The 16,281-nt window shown below is 39.6% G+C and overlaps 1 protein-coding gene across 1 annotated transcript in view; it reads right to left on the bottom strand.

Moving 5' to 3' along the window:
* Positions 1-15,890, bottom strand: part of zgc:171482 (zinc finger protein) — an 81,342-nt gene extending 65,452 nt beyond the window's left edge. Inside the window, exon 1 of the mRNA XM_017724181.2 lies at positions 15,343-15,890. The gene's annotated coding sequence lies outside the window, so the exon portion shown is untranslated. The remainder of the gene's footprint in view (positions 1-15,342) is intronic.
* Between the last annotated feature and the right edge of the window lie 391 nt (positions 15,891-16,281).

Genomic DNA, 16,281 nt, shown 5'->3' with positions numbered 1-16,281 from the left:
AGCTTTACAGTGAATCTGTCAATAACTATTTCTGTATAAAACCTAACTCTGAATAATAATAGATTAACCAGTTAGCCCATTAGCAGCCTGCTGAGTTGCTTGTTAAACAAAACCAAGTTTATATGTAAAGTTCAGTATTCTTTCATGCCTTTTATATCATACACTCACATATTGACTGCATACAAGTTTCATTAGACTAAGCTTTTAAGATTAGACTAGACTTCTTCAAGCCAGGTGGGATTGGAGTTTTTACCTTTTTGAGAGAGGAAAATTCTCTATTTGCTCTTCCCTTTCATGTGTTGTGGCTGTCTTGTGATTGTTCACATGAATTTATCATGTGACAGCCCAGTTGGAGCTTGTGAAGGTCTTATCATGTATGTTTAATATTGCGGCATACCAAATTACTGAATACCGGCACAGGTCTACTCAATATAAACTAGCCATGCACTGTTAGTGAGGTTTATGGCAATTTCAAAACACAATTCTTACACTGTATATACTGACAAGAATTTAATGCATCAAAGCGAGACTCACAGTCGTACAGACTGTTCACATTTATGATGTTCAGATACAGATATTCGTGTAGCACTTGCTACCTTGTCATTGAAAATTCAGGCAAGCCTTGTTGCATTCATAAACCACATAGCAGCTGTTATTATTATTCCTTTTTAGCTTTACTTTTAGCATTGCTTCATTCGCTTTGACCATTACTTGATTCTGTTAGTCAGATCCTGTCTCATTTTCAAAAGAATCCCAAATTAGACTGTAGTTTTGCTCAGAGGAGGTTTGCTGTTTTAGTATTTCCAAATTAGCACAACAGTACACTGTGCTCAGCTAGCTGCAATCTGTCTTTAAATATGTAGCAAAAAACATAGAAGGGGTCATTTCTAGAGTAACAGTTCTATGGACAGAAATGTCTTGTTGATGAGAGAGATCGACAGAGAATGGCCAGACTGGTTCAAGCTGATGGAAAGGCTAAATCAAATAACCAGTAGAAAATCATTTTAGAACGCACAACACATCAAACCTTTCAGCAGATTGGCTACAATAGCAGAAAGCGACATCGGGTTCTGCTTCTGTCAGCCAAGAACAGAAAGCTGAGTATAAGTGAAGTATAATAAAGTGCTCGGTGAGGGTATAATATATTTAGTGCAACGGCTAAAAGACAAAAGCTAAGTGGTATTTAAGTAGTAAATAACTGTATTCCGTGGCAAACAGCTTGTTTTACACTGTTGGCATTTCACTTAAAATAGAGTTAGAGTTAAAGAGGGATCAAAGGCTCAAATGCTTTATGAAATCAAACATACAACCCAATTTCAATGAAGTTGGGACGTTGTGTAAAACATAAATAAAAACAGAATACAATGATTTGAAAATCCTTTTCAATGTATATTCAATTGAATACACTACAAAGACAAGATATTTAATATTTAAACGGATAAACTTTTGTTGTTTTTTGCAAATATTCACTCATTTTGAATTTGATGCCTGCAACATGTTCCAAAGAAGTTGGGACAGGGGCAACAAAAGACTCGGAAAGTTGAGGAATGCTGAAAAAAACGCCTGTTCGGAACATTCCACAGGTGAGTGTCATGATTGGGTATAAAGGGAGCATCCCTGAAAGGCTCAGTCATTCACAAGCAAGGATGGGGCGAGGTTCACCACTTTGTGAACAACTTTGTGAGCAAATAGTCCAACAGTTTAAGAACAACGTTTCTCAACATGCAATTGCAAGGAATTTAGGGATTTCATCATCTACAGTCCATAATATCATCAAAAGATTCAGAGAATCTGGCGAAATCTCTGCAAGTAAGCGGCAAGGCAGAAAACCAACACTGAATGCCTGTGACCTTCGATCCCTCAGGCAGCACTGCATTAAAAACCAACATCATTCTGTAACAGATATTACCACATGGGCTCAGGAACACTTCAGAAAACCACTGTCAGTGAACACAGTTCGTCCCTCCATCTACAAGTGCAAGTTAAAACTCTGCCATGCAAAGCGAAAGCCATACATCAACAACACCCAGAAACGCCGCCGGTTTCTCTGGGCCCGAGCTCATCTGAGATGGACTGACGCAAAGTGGAAAATTGTTTTGTGGTCTGCCGAGTCCACTTTACAAATTGTTTTTGGAAATCATGGACGTCATGTCCTCCGGGCCAAAGAGGAAAAGGACTGTCCGGCTTGTTATCAGCGCAAAGTTCAAAAGCCAGCATCTCTGATGGTATGGGGGTGTGTTAATGCCCATGGCATGGGTAACTTGCACATCTGTGAAGGCACCATTAATGCTGAACAGTACATACAGGTTTTGGAGCAACATATGCTGCCATCCAAGCAACGTCTTTTTCAGGGACGTCCCTGCTTTTTCAGCAAGGCAATGCCAAGCCACATTCTGCACGTGTTACAACAGCGTGGCTTCGTAGTAAAAGAGTGCGGGTACTAGACTGGCCCGCCTGGAGTCCAGACCTGTCTCCCATTGAAACCTGTGGCGCATTATGAAGCGCAAAATACGACAACGGAGACCCCGGACTGTTGAGGAACTGAAGTTGTACATCAAGCAAGAATGGGAAAGAATTCCACCTACAAAGCTTCAACAATGTGTCCTCAGATCCCAAACGCTTATTGAGTGTTGTTAAAAGGAAAGGTGATGTAACACAGTGGTAAACATGCCCCTGTCCCAACTTCTTTGGAATGTGTTGTAGGCATCAAATTCAAATTGAGTGAATATTTGCAAAAAACAACAAAGTTTATCCGTTTAAACATTAAATATCTTGTCTTTGTAGTGTATTCAATTGAATATACGTTGAAAAGGATTTTCAAATCATCATATTCTGTTTTTATTTATGTTTTACATAACATCCCAACTTCATTTCATGAATTTTAGGGTGAAGAATAATACAGAATCCCAAAGCTACATATTAAATCTGCATTTTAAAGTGCTCACAAGGCTGGGTTAGTATATGATAGTGAGAGAAAGGGGCCAGAGTGGTTGAAAACAATGAGATTTCTGGACAAGGAAGGCTTTGCTATCTCCTTGGAACTCTCTCTGTCTCTGGAGCTTTTACAAAAATACTGCTGCTGTGATTAGCCAAAAAAATCAATGATGTCTTCTTGACCTATGTATGTACATGTCTTTTCATCAGACCAAATGACCCAGAGATTTCTTGAGCTAGTAATTAAAACATTCTAAACACAAGGCTGCAGATAACGAAATACCTTAGAAGGTCCTAAAGGATGGAACCTGATTACTGGTCTTACATTTAGGGTTAGAGGCCTGTAAGTGTGTACTGGGGGGCAGACAGGTTGTTTTTCAGTACGTGATCATATTGTAGCACTATAATCACCATACAGGTTACTCATGTGGAGGCCTTATCTTCATCTGTGATGTGACATCATTCCTCCCTCTGCCATCTGTCTCCATGCGCTCCTATCTGCTGGGTGTGACTACAGAGTGCGCGTCTAAGCTAGCTCACCGTAATGCTATTCTGGCTGACGCACAGACCTAGTCAGGCTGTCCTCACAGTATCCACAGTTAATGTTGAAAACAAGAACATATTCTTCTCCTTGTGCTCTTCTCCTGCCTTCCCTCTCTCCACACTGTCTTTTCTTTAGACCTTTTCATTTTGGGACACCCTTCCCCTCCCTGTCAGGCAGCGAATAAAGAATTTCATTGTGATAAAGAGCTGCATTGTACAGCATCGGGACTGATGGATACTGTGAGAAAGAAAGAGTCTATGATAAACAGAGAGACACACAGAGGGTGATGGATAGAAAGAGCTGGCCAACCTCCAAAACCAGCAGCTCTTACTGTGTTTTAATCGCAGCCCAGCTTTTAAGAGAAAATTCTATCTTCAAAGCAGCCAGGTTTCACTGGCAGAGGTAGAAATGAGAATAAGATGACTCTGATTCATCTGTCTGCTCTGCAGGTGGGCTCTTTGCACCCCCTCCCACCCCACTCCATAACTCAACGCCTGAAGGAGGAAAATGTCAGCCCTCTGGGCTTACTACATTCAGCCTTTCACGCAGTCACTTCTAGACTGGACTCTGCTGTGTTTGTTCTACAACTCCCTTTTTTCGGGCTTGACCTCAGCAGTGGCCCTCGACTGAAGGATGACACCTCACTTGTCAAGTCTGAGAAGTACCTGCTGCCACAAACTTTCACTTTACATCCAAATGTCTTACGACTGCATCAGTATGTAGATGTGGCCTAAACAGAAGAGCAAGGGCTAAATATAAAGCAGTGTTGAGCTGTGCAGAGAGGTATTATTATGCATTATAATGGTGTGTGTGAGGTATGAGATGCAGCTCAGTCTAAAAATTGCTTGGTAGAGATGACTAGTCACAGCCATTATAATATGCACCGCATGTAACAGCATTATGTGATCTGATCATCAACAATTACATGGTCCAGTGTTTCTTCATTAAGGACACCAAAGAGCGATAACATTATCACAGCGGGCTCTTTCTGAGACCTAAATGTCTCAAAGTATCTGCCTAGTGTAACTAGTTCTGCGAAGAGACAAATTCTGATACACATGTAGAGAAAGTGCATATGCAAATTCTTTTCACTTTGGCAGGGCAGAGACTCTGAGGATCCCACTACTGGCACCAGCTCCATGCGCGGTACTTCTTCAAAGTGTCATGGCCCTAAAAAGTTGATGAGCGCTTTTTTGGCTGGGCTGCCTGGGTGAGGGGAACATTAAAAATACATCTGCGAGAAGACGAAAGAGATCTGGGCCTCCATGCTCCCTTCACCCTCCTTTTCTCTCACTGCCCCATGGAAAAGTGCAGCTTTATAAATCTCTTTAGCTTTTTTACAAATGATAAGCAGGTCAGACTGCCAAAGGTCTGGATGCACTAAAATGCCCCTCTGGCATGCACTTCAGTCATGAACAGCTAGAAGAAAAGAACTGCAGAGCTACAGTATTTCTGGTAGGTTCTTCTGCCAATAGCTATAATACTCCTTTAGTCAGTGGCTATGTTTACATGCAAAGATTTTTGCTAGGGCTGGGCGATAAAACAAAAACAATAATTATCGCGATATAATTTTCCTCAACAGAACTATAAGAAACGTTCAAAACATTTTTATATAATAGAGCATTCTCACACTTGCATGTTCTAGAGACAGCCCTGGTGGTGTTTTGTACTGCAAGGAAAGCGACACTGCTCTGCTGTCACCATGAGAGGAGGCACTTCCAAGCTTTTCAACATGATTAGAACAGGGGTGTCAAGGAGTGAAGTGAGTCGCCAAATACACTTTAGCAATGTCTGAAACATTTGACTTATATATTCCCTATTTGGGTGGAGTGATCAGAGATCTGCTTTCCTGTGAAAGGAAGTGTGACACGATAAGTAGTGTAACTATACTGTCCTACAGCAAACTCACTTCTATCCTAGCACCCAAACAAACTTTAGCAATGTTAAATCTCCTCACAACTACAGTGCTGTTACAACACAATCAGACAATCATGATTAGACAATCATATTTTAGTATTAGTGCATTCCCAGAAACATTCTCCCACTATCCCATGACAGATCTGTGAAATGTTCTACTGTTTGGCAAGTGTTTGTCATGTTCTGACCATGTTTTAAAACAGCAAGTGACCACTCAGGTGCAAAAATCAGCCTTCACACTTCAAGAAATAATATCTTGACATTTATTGCGACATGTATCGATATCGACTGATATGAAATTTTTTTATTTTGATAAGATTTTTGGCCATATCGACCAACTCTAATTTTTGCCAATGACTGAATACATTCCGATTATAGATTGAGATTGAGGTGTTTATATGTTCATTTAACTCAACAATCTGATGGAAATCTCTGTTTACATGCATACTACAAGCAGTCTGATCCAAAATCACACGCATACGCAAAGTGTAGACATTAGAGATTCATGTAGTGTAGATGTTACCATGACAACAATTTTCATGTGAGATAAGCAGCAAAAAGCAGTGCTTTTGCTTTTAATTACTTTAAAATTATGACAGACACAGGAAAATGTACTTTACATGTACTTATTAAAGAAGGGCAAGAGGAAGATGTCATGTTCGAAGACACATAAGCTGGACACCATTTACACTTCCGTTTTTTTGAAGTTCAAAGCATAAATGTCGTCTCCTCTGCAGACCAGTTTCTCATCCCACCATGTTGAACATTACAAACTTTCCCAATGACTGGGAATGCAATCAGATAAAGGCATTTACATGGATATTATTCTTCTATTTAATGAATTATTTACAGGATTACCCACCTTGTTCAGTTGGACAGAACTGTATTCCAAATGGCCTCAATAAGACTAGTCTATTTCTGACTGAAGTGTATACATGGCTTTGTTCTATTCCGACTGAGCTATTAGTTGGATTATTAACAGATTATTAGGCTGCATGTAAATGTGGCTAGTGATGTAACAAAACGTAAATATTTGTAAAAACTTGCCAATGACAATTCTTTAATTGAACTAAGAGAATCATTAAACATTTAATTGAGGCTGATTGTAACACAAAGAGAAAGGTCAAAAAGGTTTCATTGACCCATTTTTAGCCAATGTGATGTATAACATGCCTTATAAATGTTTATCATATCATGTTTGATTAAATGATTACATGGAAAACATTTACATCCCTACCACAGGTATAAGGAAATGAGTATGCACATGTGGATGACTAAAAGCACATGAGACTGGCTCCTAAATGTCACTGTGCTATGATAATTGTCTGTACTGAATTCTAACTTAAGATACTTATTTTGATACACATGGTGTCAAACAGAAAAATGTCACATATCATATCTAAAGCTCATTTTATGCTTGTAGCGTATGAAATGTCACACAGGGTAGTTGGAGCATATTTTAAAAATGATAATAATTGAGAGATGCACTTACAGCAAAAGCTCTCACAACCATCTATTTTCAGAGAGGACACGCTGATCTTCAGTGAGTCTAAATTATACTGCATTACCTTTTCCTGGAATCAGCCAACACTACAGAAAACATTTCCATTTGAGTGTCTCAGTGATATGCCTGCAATGCCCTATACTATCTGTTTATATGAGCCTGACGGAAACACTACCCAGTCAGTAAGCTAATGCAAATGATGCATTCTCAGTATCTGTGTAAAGAGGAGCGATGTTGAGGTAGACGCATGTGCAGAGACAAGCGAGATTTATTATGGGCAACTCCAAAATCAGGATCAAGACAGTCTTGATTCAGGTAGCCAACATGAAGAGCAGGAGGGACATTCATGACACAGAAGTCCAGACACTTAACAAAAACTCTTCAAATAATACATATATTATGCACACAAGCCTTACATCAAACATACAAACAAGCATACATCAAACACGATCAAACAAAGACCAGCACTAGACTAAGGAAAACACAGGGCTTAAATACAAGAAGGCTAACAAGGGTTCACAAGACACAGGTAGAAAACAGGTTTAAACAATCAAGGGCAGAGACAAGAAACAAGGGGCAGAACCGGGAAGAAACCAAACAAAGAAGCACATGGACGATAAAAAGTAAACGGAAAAGCACATGGAGGAGTGGGAGGAGCCAATCGTGACAATCAGATTGTCTGATATGATGCTGTATTAATTGAGGACTCAAGCATGCTGTGGGCATGGTCACCAATTTCAGCTGCTAAGAGTCCATAATTTGCTAATTTTAGAACATGCATCTCAGCAAGTCCTCTCTCTTATCGCTGCTAATATAGAAAGAATGGTGCTTTAGATCCATTGACTTTGGATCATCTTTTGCAGCTATTTCAAGAAACCATGTGTTTTACATGTATGGGCTGTTTTCATTTGTATACTTTTTTTGTGTTGCACAATGATATTTAAAAGGTCATATGGATAGGAGAAATAGAGGAAAGAGTTATTTCAGAGACATTTCACTTACTTTCAAAACACTGAAATGAGACTTCTCATTACATTCTCACAAATGTCAATGACCATGACACTGATTTTGGATAGGAAGTTACTGGAGAATGTTGTAATAACCTGTAGAAGCTTTCACAAGCAATCTGAAAAAACAAGATTGAGAACAGTAAAACAGCACAGCTCATGAAGTAAAGAACTCAAAGTGTAAGGAGCTACAGGTGGGTATCCTTATATGTTGTCTTAGTGCTCTCTGCATTTTGAGACACCCTTGCCTTCACAGTAATATTTAAAGAATTTAGTGAGATAGTGTGACAGTGTAATATCACTTACATATGTAGTTGCAGCTTCCAATGCGTCAGCAGTAAACTAAAGTAAGAACATTACAACCAAGTCAAATGATACATTTATGAAATTGCTCATCTAATTTATTTAAAAAAAACAAGTGTTTTTATTATATCCTGATAAAACAGCTGGTACGGAGGCATAGACAAGCGACTGGATAAAAATTATTGCACGAGCCACAGCTTTTAATACATGATCCTCATGCAGAAAGTGTGAAGACCAGGAAAGCCCTGTGCTCAAATTGCAACCCCTTTCCTGATATGAAACGTCTGGGTCTGATACCAATACCAAATTTCAGAATCAAAAAATTCTAATAAACAGTGCTGTACTGTAATAGAAGTAAGCAGGTGATGACTTTAGCAGTCTCTATAAAAAGATGTTATTTACTGGTGCTTTATTGGTGGAAATGTTGCAGATGCCTATAAACACACCTCAATATCAGCCAATACTGTAGGTTAACAGTCAAATTCCATAACTTTTCAATGACATAAAATGAAATGTCCATGTCAAACAGTTAGCTAAATAACAATGACAAAGACACGGTTTTTAGCCAGCAAAAATGAGTTAGCTAACTGAAATTCTATTTGGGAAGGAAGGAAACATATTTATTAGGCTGCCTTAGTGTTTTTAGTCCTGTCTAAACACACAATGTCAGACATTTTTGAAATCCTTTTTTTCATCACAGTTTTTGTCAGAGGGTTGTTATGTCACTTCACAACGTGGAGTACCTAGAGTAAAATAACAACTGTCTACATATACTGAGAGTATCTCAGCAGTTAGCTTGTCATTTTTTATGTAGCTGCAACAGTTAATATTTGTTTAGCAGCCATGGTGCAGAGCAAGTGCTGTGAAGAAGGTAGTCATGCAGGTCTCAGCATAAGAAGTGGCAGCAGTGCGTTTTTCCTCTTTCATTTGGCTTGTTAAATTACTTTCTCCATCTTTCACAGAGTTTGCAGTGCACATGTCCTGAATGTTACCCCTTATTCAGCTGAGATCATTTTTGCAAACTAGGCTCTTCATCATTTCAAATGTGATGAGATTAATAACTGCATTGGGGAAAAGTCGAGGAAATTGCATGACTTTTCCAGCGCTAATTATTTTCCATTTTCACAGGACTAGAAAACCCAATTTCCATATTCCTTGACTTTTCCAGGACCACATGAACCATTGATAGGTAAGTCTAACTGTACGAAAAACATACCCCTGGTTACAATGTGTCTAAAAAGTGTGACTTTTTTTTTCTAAGCTTGTGACTAACAAAACAGAACTGCCCTTGCATGGCTTTTACCATGATGCTCTATGCTTGTGTCCTTAACCTTGGTCAGCACCTCATTTGTACCTCCTGAATTCATCATGCTCTGCCAGACTCTCGTGAGACTGACAATTTCTAAGAGGAGAGTGAAGATGAGGATGACAAGGCACCAAAAGCCTCCGAGCTAGATCTCTGACACCCTGCTACAGAGCAATAGCATGTCAACCCCAATCGCAATCAGAGCCACCAGGACCTCTCAGTCCACTTGTGCCCTCAAGAGACTGAGAGACAGAGAAAGAGATGCACCAAGGACCAGCGTACCTTTGTTTAGCTCACTGCCTACACTTGTGTTAGACATTTTTGCGCAGTAGAAACGTTTCCTACTTCTTCCATTATTTAGCCTGAATTCAAGCTCTCTAAAATACGTCCTATCTCTAGGGTTTATGGCTAAATGTGGGTGAAAACTGCTTACAAACCAAGCACTTGGTATATTACTTCACTTTCAAATAGACAGACGATTACCACTGCCTGCTACCTCTGCACCAGGAATGAAAGGACTGATCTGCTCTACATTACATTCAAACCTTCAGAGGCTAAAGAAACTTACACTATCATATCTGAATGCTTCTGTTGATGTATATATACACACACACGCACACACACACACACGTTACGTGGGTAGTAAAAGGCAGAAGGTGTTAAAATGCCATACTCTATTTCAAAGCTGTATTTCATTAAAGTACTGTTCTCTTTATATTACAATTATATTACAATGTCCTTCAGCTTCTCTAAATTTGATCTGTTTTAAGATTCACTTAATATATTTTGGGACTTCATAATATGTAGGATGTATGTATATGTTGGTCAGAGACATTTATTAGATTTATTAGTCAGAGACAGCCAAAATGTTAATGTCATATGTATGCAGTAATTATGGCTGAAAGCAGCTCTGAGATTGAGTGATGCACTTCAGTGAGCAATTTCAATTTCTGCTGTTTGTGGACACACCTCGCAATGACCTTGTTTGCAACCTGCCAATCACAGGGCTGTTCTGAGTTTTCGCTGTCCCAAAGAAAATCTTTCTTTTTTTGTACATATAGAGTAGAACAAGAACAAGTTTTTGCCTATAGGGGCCATCTTGCAATAACAGATTGTGCGAAGAAGAATAACAATTAAGAAAAAAAAGCAACACTCTGTCACCTACTAGGGTAGTTCATGTCTTATCCTGTATGCGAAGATCCACATGCTTCAAAGTCCTATACCACAGTCTTTGACATCAGACATCATTGGGGGTATGAGCTGATGATGCCTGCCTCACTGCATCTACTGACTGCTTGACCAAAGCTTGTGCACCTGGGTAAAGTGCTTGATGAGATATGTGAGAACTACACACAAAAAGGGTAGCTGTTCCAACTTCTCTTGATTTCAATTTCTCCAAATACTTAAAATATAATAAAAAGAAATGCCACTGATTTACAAAGTAAGAACAGAAAGTAAAAGCATCCCTGAAAAACCATGCAGGCACACTGTACTTCTATTCAGTTACAATAGCGTATGCTGTCTGAAAAACAGACGGTTTAATCCCAGCTCTTTAGGTGACATGGGAATAGCAGTAGAAAGACCACATAATTCATCACCTCCAAGGTCTGGAAACCAAACAGAATCGGGGCAAACACCACATGCAACATAATACCCTCCTCGAACACTTGTAATACGCTAGCTCATGGGCTCACCTGTTACTGGGCTCTTAGAGAATTATTAATACTAGCACAAATCCTGCCAATACAACCCAGATATTTCATGATTTGTTTGATGTTGACACAAACATACACCTCTGATAGGAGAAAAACTCAGAACCAGAAGTAGAGGGGATGTCTCCAGGGGGCCATAAAAATGTTTCCATTAACTCAGCGGTTCCAAAACTGTATCACGGGAATTATAAAGTATCACTGCTAGACTGTTTTATGAGGACAATGTTCAACACAGTAATCATTCCCACCATTAAAACAGAGCAAAAATGTAATATATAAATGCACTAATCTGCATCTACGTAACATCTACTCTAAAACTGTTCAACGATAAAATGGTTTACTGAACTGTAGAAAAAGATAACGATACTGTTGGAAGAAAGTAATGATACTGATGTGCACATTTCACCTGTATTACATGTTACACAAATGGTTTTTCAAATTGTTCTGCTTCAATGACGCATGACTGTGACAATTTGTTTAACAATTTGTTTTGCTTTTCTGCGGCACATACTTTGTGCTAGCTTAAATGTCTTGTTGTTTACCAAGAATACACAATACAGCTTAGTTTGCTTTCAGTCTCATAATACTAGGTGAATGAACACATCTGATTCGTTATCATAGAAGTGTCTTCTGGCCGTAGGTTATGCATACATGCACAATCCAGATTTTATGTATTCTTTCTGCAGATAAGAGAAACAAAAGCAGTTTATACACTGCTTTTACAGTTCAAATGTAGAGACCAACAGACAAATTGAGACAGAACGGAAAATTCAGTAAATAGGCAAACTCTAATAGGCAAACTGCAAATGCAGGCACAACGTGTGTCTTAAAATCTGTTTTCTCTAATCCGCTGCTAAATGCAGGATGAGGGAATGAGAACACAGCATGTTTTAGACAGGCTGATGAAGGAGAGAGAGGGAAATTAAAGACAGAATTGTGCCTTGCCATTGGGGCAGTCTTTGACAGATGCAACACATGGGCTCATACAATTAGAACTTCTTCCTGGCAGAAGCAGCTGATATGAAGTCTGTGCATTCTCACAAACACAAATGCATGTGCATTTACACACGCACACAGTTGTACATGAACACACATACACAGTTTGGCTTTTCAGGGAGCTCAGGATAATCAATAGACACTCAGTAGGCAGGTGATCTGACCAAAAAAACCTCTCAAACACTGCTGTTTGTGTTCCCTTGTCCCTAATCGACTAAAAGCTCTGCAGAACCTGGCAATCTGCCAACCACCCAGGATTTTATTTCTCCACAGAATGTGCAAATATTTAAATAAAGTGAATCATAAATCATACCAAGCAGTGATATTAACATATATATTGCTCAGTCTACTCTGACAAGATCATCATTTAAATATCATTCAAACTAATTCATAGCAGGATTTCCGCCTTACTTTTAATATTTTATTATTATATTTATTTATATTTATATATATTTTATTACTTTAATATTTTATTATTATATATTTTTAAACTAGGAGTAAATACTATTAAACTAAGGCTGTGACAACATGTTCATGATAGGGTAATTATACAAAAAATATTTAGATTCTGTCCATCTTGATGTTCCATATAACCTTGAAATGAATGAATACATTCATTCATTCACACAAACACATATAAACATGCATGATATTTACACCATATTTCTAAATCTGCATGATTCAAATTAAGCTATACAGTCTCATTGTGAATCATTACACATCATCTTTTTAACAGTGTAATTGTTGTATTTGATCATTTAATGACCATATGTCATTTTATCCAAACAGAACTCTATATGGAACCATGTTAAGAACTGAAGCAGGATTAGAAAAGGATTTAATTCACATCTTGTGCTTACTGTATGCTATTTATGATGAATCTTCAGTCAGGATTTGCTGCCTGTTGCCATGGAATCTTAAAAGACTGATGAAACTACATTGTGGCCAGAGAGGCACATGCAATTCTGAATGAACCACAATTATCTTCCCTTTGTAATCCTCTATGAAGGACCAATTATGTTGATTGGGAAATAATACAGTCCTAAATCAAGTGTCACAGGTTTGGATTTTTTGAGGAGAAAGCAAGATTCTAATTATCCTTTCAGACAAATAAGCTCTTATAAAATGTGTATTTTCATTTGTTGCTTTGTGGTTCTGCACAGAGGAGGCACTATATAACATTCTTTCCAGCACAACAAATCATCAGTAATGCGTAGTGTGAAGCACCATAAACTTTCCATCACAGTAGAGCCAAGTGCATCATTCACTGCTGAAGGATGCCATGACTCCACAAAAGAGTCGCTGCTCACTGGTGACAGGGCTGGAGATGAATATATAATCCCCCGTCCAAGCCCAATGATCTTGCCAGTCAGATGCACAAGACATACAGCCAAGCCCTAACCGAAGAGCAGATGAAGCATGTAACCCGTGCAAGAAAGGGACAGTGAGTCATTACTATGAACGAAAACAACAACTGAACGATTATCTATTACTGCATAATTATAGCTAATATGGCTTTAGTATTCTTTCTCCAATATCTATTTGCTTAAATGTAAGTTTAAAATATTGTCAGTGATCAGTTAATGTTACTAAATGATGTAAAATGAAATCAGACAGAAAAGGGTATGTTATAATGACCTAAAGCCACATCATACATGCTGTGTCAGACAGGGCAATTTGGCATTACCCAGTGAAGGGAAAGCACACAACTTGGTTTCCTCCTAATTGTGAAGACATTGGTGAAAACATTACTCACAATCTTGTCAGTACTTCTTTAGCCAAAGGCGGTCAAAACTACAGCCTCGAGAAACGAAGACATTAAACACATGTTTGTTCATCTGAAATTTCAGTTTAAACAGGCAGCTGGCAGCCTAAATTATTTCACTTCACATCAAAATTTTGGGCATTAAAAACTCATGGAAATGACCTTGTTCTAGCAGGCTATGTCTCTTTTGTTGTGAATAGAGGAACCATTCACTGTGATTCACCACAGCTCGCATTGAAATGTAACATACATACAGAAGTAGGACTTTAATGTACACTATGTCCAAAAGGTTGCAGACACCAGCTTGTCTGTGTCTTCCAAATTCAAGGTCTATTCATAGGAAGCTTTACACTAAATGTTGTGAGGATTCAGCCACAGCAACACTCGTGGGATCAGGTAGTGACAGATGATTAGTTCTGGATCACAGATGTCAGTCCAACTCATCCCAAAGGAATGTTGTTCTATCACTCCAGAGAACGCAATTCCAGAGACTAACAGTGGGGGGCTTTATACCCCTCTAGCCACTGCTTGGCACCGGGCATGTTGACCCTAGGCTCATGAGCAGCTGCTCGAGAGGATCACATTCAAACCACATAAAGCCTTTCTATGATTATGTGATATGTGCACAATTGAATGCCTGTGTTACCAACGGGGGAGCCCTAAAGTAGCTGCATTCAAAGAGGTGCGTGGAGACTTTCTGGACATTCAGTGTAGCACCAATAAGGAAACCGACATGAGGTTATACGCCCATGTATGTCCATGAACGACATTTAAACTTATGTTTACACCAGCTAAGTCTTGATAAGTTCTTTTGGTCAGCTGTTGACCTTGACGCAACATATAATATTACCACCTCAGAGCGTTTACTTCACAAGACAGGGAGCAGTGATACACAAACACCTAACCTATAGGGTTTCTTTCAACACTGGTCAGCGAAATGCTTTCCACAGTTAAAGCTCACCACTATTACTTTCTGCCTTTGAATCAAGTTAGCGAACTCGCTTCGTGGAGGATGTACCAGTCGGTAGAAAGTGTTCTTTACAAGAGAAACGGGAAAAAGAGAACGAGTGATAGGCTAGCTAGCAAACAGTACCCGCAGCTAACAAGCAACAAAGTACAAAACCTCGAGACGGTTTTGAGAAAATAAGGCACTACTTCAACAGAATGAGCGAGAATTAAGTTATTTTAAAATATCTAACTCTGGATACAAGTCAAAGTTGGGACATGCTGCTAAAAACAGAGACAGGCAAGAAAACATCGAGACGTTTGTTTTTTGTTTTCGTCGTAAGTGCCAGAAATGGGCTTCCACGCTCTGGAAGATGAAGATAAAGACTGTGAAAGGGAACAGACTTACCGTTCACTACGTTGTCTTCCCCTTCGCGTGTTCTCCGCCGCTCCGGAGCCCAGCTGCTGCACTCATCCGCCGACAGGCTGCACGTGTATCCCGGGAAAGTTTTGAGTTCAGCGCCTCAGCTGCTCTAACGGCGTCGCACGCGCTTCTGTTTCCCGCCCAAACTGCCACAGGTAGACTCGAGCCGCTGCTGCTGCTGCTGGAACGCGTGCGGGTTTGCTTGGCGAAGGAAATCAAATGAGCAGAGTCGTCTTTACCCCACAGGCATCGCTTCCTCTTGATCCACTGCTTGGAGCGCGATAGTCTGCATGAACCGCAGCGGCGTCCTCGGCGGAGGGAGCAGGCGAGTGAAACGTGGAGGAGGGTGTTTCGCACGGGCTTCAGCTCAGCCTACACTGCACCCACACGCGCAGGTAGCAGCTTATATAAAGAACTAAGGTCAATGATGCTCCCTGCGCGGTTAGTAGTGGAGCCGCGTGCTTGAAGGATATAATGAGTTGCCGCCATCTATTGTCCTCGTTGGGCGTTAAAAAAATCGGTAGCACGGGCCAGAGTTTAACATACTGAAGAGCAGGGAAGAGTGCTACTTGCCTCTGCTGCTTGTTCACTTATTCCCTCATTCCATCACACACACACACACACACACACACACACACACACACACACACACACCATTATCCAAATCATCATAAACTCTGTAGGAGTAAATTTCATTATGTAGGAGTTCATTTGCCCAAGCTTTTACTCTGCTCTCAAAGACCACTCATTATTTCTTTCTCCCACTGATAATCCACTCAAGTTCACTATCCAATGAACCACAAGTTTAGGAAGAGCAGCAGTTTTTCAAGAAAAGTCTCTACATTTTTAATTTGAAAAACATTTTTTGTGTTCCAAAGAAGGGGGTAGAGGGGATCAGCAGGCCATTGCTTTGAAATACATTCA

Source organism: Pygocentrus nattereri, chromosome 5, assembly GCF_015220715.1.
Source record: "Pygocentrus nattereri isolate fPygNat1 chromosome 5, fPygNat1.pri, whole genome shotgun sequence".
Taxonomy (NCBI): Eukaryota; Metazoa; Chordata; class Actinopteri; order Characiformes; family Serrasalmidae; genus Pygocentrus; species Pygocentrus nattereri.
The sequence above is the reverse complement of the archived record's forward strand: the minus strand, read 5'-3'. Positions and strand labels throughout refer to the sequence as shown.